Below are 3,944 nucleotides of genomic sequence, written 5' to 3'. Positions count from 1 at the left end.
TATATTCTTGAAAAATAAACTTTAGGATATAAAATGTTATAAGGATCATTTAGGCTCTTGAATCGCTTGATTCCGAATTACGGATCAAAAGTTATGGTCGTTTTAGTAAAAGTGATTTACGCGACAAAAACTGCTACGAATTACGAATTTTGAAAATATAAAGGATAGACTTAAAAGTGTTTATAAATCATGAAACTTTTACAGAGAGTAACACATTGAGTTTCCTAACTTCCATAAAAATTTCAAGTAAAAATAATGATTTCTCAATTATATAAAAATGTCGGAGCCAAGACCGCGCAAGTAGAAACCGAGAGAATCCTTAAGCGGAGCCGACAACAATAATGAGAATGAACCTACGATACTTAGAAAAATGAAGTGACCATAATATGAATATGACTTAAAGGAATGTTAAGGGTAGTATGAGTTGAGAGGGTACATAATAAGTAGCGCATAAGTGCGAGTTTCCGTAAATTAGGACGGAACCTAACGAAATGAAATATGTTTATGGTTATAGATTTCCGAGCGGAACCTAGAGCATCCTCCACATCGAGATACCCAGGCAAATTTACAAACCCAACTCCATTTTTACTGTTGTGTTGTGAAAGGATTGTTTTACTGTCATCGCTTAAATACCATGTTTGCCATGATACGTAGTTGTTGAATTTTCGCATAATGTAGCGATGTTGTACGATAAGTATATATCGTGAAATGTTTATTTCGCTTTAAGCATGACGTATTATATAAGACCGAGAATCGGTCGGGATTTAAGATAAAACCCGGAAATCATTCCGGAGATATTATAGGACGGTTATAAGTCCATAATAGTACGTTTTAAAAGGGACTCATCATCCATTTAAGATAAAACCCGGGAATCATTCCGGAGATATTATAGGACGGTTATAAGTCCATAATAGTACGTTTTAAAAGGGACTCATCGTCCATTTATGAAACACTAAAACACCTCGAACTTTTATTAAAACGATTTTCCAATGATCATATTGCCTCAACTATATTTTATTGTTCGGGTAATAAATATTATATACGTATTCCTTTATTATGGGAGTAGTATACTCCAATGTTTATTTATTTCAAACCCGATTAATCATTATAGATTATTAAATATGTAGACACAAACTAGTTGAGCAATATTATTTTAAATAAATCTTTTAGAGAGTAAACTCATTCGAGGTATGATTAATATCAATTATCATTGAATTATTTATAGACTATTATTTAATTAATTATTATTTATTAAAGGGTTTATTATTGATTTAAAAATCATAGATCCTAATATAAAACATACTTTTTGATTTCGGAGTATCATTCGAATAATTTCAGATCGTCGGTGAATATTATCCCGACTTATTAATATTTTGAATATAGTTTCAAGGAGAAACTTTCCCCCCTTATTAATTATCTGTTGACAACGGTCAACTCACATCCTTAGTACTTCGTCCGAAACTTTCGGAAGTACATATATATATACAGTAAAGTTATGCCTATCAACAAGCAAAATGCTTGGAGGAACTTCGATATGGTTCAAGTTCTCGAGACATGATAGGATTTGCTAAAGGACAAGGGAGGGGTAGAATCCAAGTACTTCGTGTATTGGATAGGCTACTGGTACCGTAGGAGATGGTACAATATGTACCTATGGACCTGCGAAGTGTGTGTATACCCGAAATGAGGACACATAGCCCGTATGCGGAAAGGGTGATACCCGAGAGATGACAGTTTCATCCTTCTACTAGTAGAAAAGGTTACTATTTCCGTAGTACGTCTGATCATCGTATGCGGTGACTCCAGTGAATGTCCTATTTCTTCCAATTGAAATTGAGATGCAATACCGTAACCCAAGCCTAGGTGCTGGGATTACTATTAAGGTATTCGCAAATTATTAAAACCCCCTTAATGAATTGTTTTCATAAACAGATGTGTATCACCAAGGAAAGCTATTTTCGAATAAAACATAAATATCATGTATGATGTTATCATACAGTCATTTCCATACTGTACATTATTATGCTGGGCATTATAGCTCACACTTGTTTTCTTAAATTGACACAACATAACAGTGAACCAAAATACTTGCCATGAGAACCACAGCCAGGAAACAGGTAGGAAATGGCCAGCTGTTCCGTAGATTGTTTGGTGTTGTACCACAGGTAGTCAGAATAAGTTGGATTAGTTTTCAGTTGTTTATAGTTCGGCTTATTTATAAGTATGATTTATGTAAGATAAGAAACAAGAAACGTATATTTGGCCGGCGGACTAACCTTACCTAAAGGTCACTCCCCGGTAAGAGTAATTATATTTGGGGTTGTAATAAAATTACTCTAGTGATGATGGTTCGTTTCCAAGACAATAACCTGTAATTGTGTGTGTGATAAGCGTGGGGTCATGAAGCGTGAGTATTTACATATTGTAGTGTGAGTTGTGTGAGTTTAGATGGCGTGGCTTTCGAGACTCCTGACCCCGGGTTTGGGGGCGCCACATTTTATGTTCACCCCTTCCCTCACCTGGTTTACCCACCTGCACACTCCCCTCTTTGGTTTTGGTGGATTTTGCGACCGGCATCTTTTGAGAGATACTAGATGGGGCTTTCTTTGATTTGGATTTTGAAATATTTGCAGGTTTGGTAGCTTGGGTAGGCAACTGTTGGGTCAATGACACAGTTGTCATAACCACACTAGAATTCAAAGAAATTAGTGAGGTTGGAATAGTGGTAGGAATAGATGAACTTACTTCACTTACCTGAGGTGCTTCCATTACAGGGAAATAGAACAGTGGCACCTCGTTGTGATGATTGGAACTGTTTAAATATGCAATGAGTCTTCTCTCTTGAACCCAACAATCTAATTCGTTGTTAGGGTTCTCAAGCACAATACCATCAGAGAGATGGTTAGCTAACATCATAAAGAATCTAGCATAATACACATTCTTACCTCTCTTATTTAACTCTCCTAGTTTAAAACCTAACTCAAACAAAACAAGGTCACTGAAATTATAGAATTTATCTGTAACTAGCATGTAGAGCTTGTTAAGCATGGAGATATTGACTGAATCAAAATTACCGACTTTACCTGAAAAGACCTTTGTCACTACATCACACATAAAACTCCATTATTTCCTAAGGCCCAGTCTCCTAATGTCACTTAACTTAGAAGTAGAAAGAGCATAGTTCATGGAATTCAGCATATTGATTATATTAGTGTCAGTGTATGGTGAGGTCACAGCGTTATCAGGAATCTTGAAACATGCTTTTATAACATCACTATTGATACAAAATTCTTTACCTTTAATGGTGAGTATGATTGTCTTATCTGTTGAGTTGTATGTAGCAGTGGTCCACATCTCTTCAACAATATCACAAAAGATTGTGGGTGATTCCAGCATGGCATAGCTAAGCTTGTAATTCTTCAAAAAGTCCATCATCTTGTGATAGTCACCAGATTGTTGAATACCCTTGTTTACTAATGCAGTAAAATTGTTCTTTTCATAAATAAACCCAGTTTGAGACATAATCTTGACAACAGGCGCCATTGTTAGAGAATGAGAGCTTGAAGAGAAAGAGTAAGTGCTTTAAAAGAGAAAGAAATTTGAGCAGTTGATTTGAGAATGAAAAAAGAAAAGCAATTGAAATGAAATAAGCTTTTATACTATCTCAAAGAATAACTGTTAAAAAATAATAACGTAAAATAAAGTAACCAATGAAAATTGCCTAAAATAGCCGTTTAAAAATAAACTGTAAAAATTCCACCCATTATCCGTCGTGTTATGCTTACAAACTGTAAGTATACTCGATGGATAATATTCATGGAATTAACGGATGAGATTAAGATAATTTGACGGACGAGGATTGACTGTTATCCATCGTGTCATAAAATATTCCAGAAAAATAATTGATTTTTATTAGCAAATAGTATACCGACGGATGATCAAAC

Source organism: Apium graveolens, chromosome 2 (assembly GCF_009905375.1).
Source record: "Apium graveolens cultivar Ventura chromosome 2, ASM990537v1, whole genome shotgun sequence".
NCBI lineage: Eukaryota > Viridiplantae > Streptophyta > Magnoliopsida > Apiales > Apiaceae > Apium > Apium graveolens.
Note: the sequence above shows the minus strand (reverse complement) of the source record.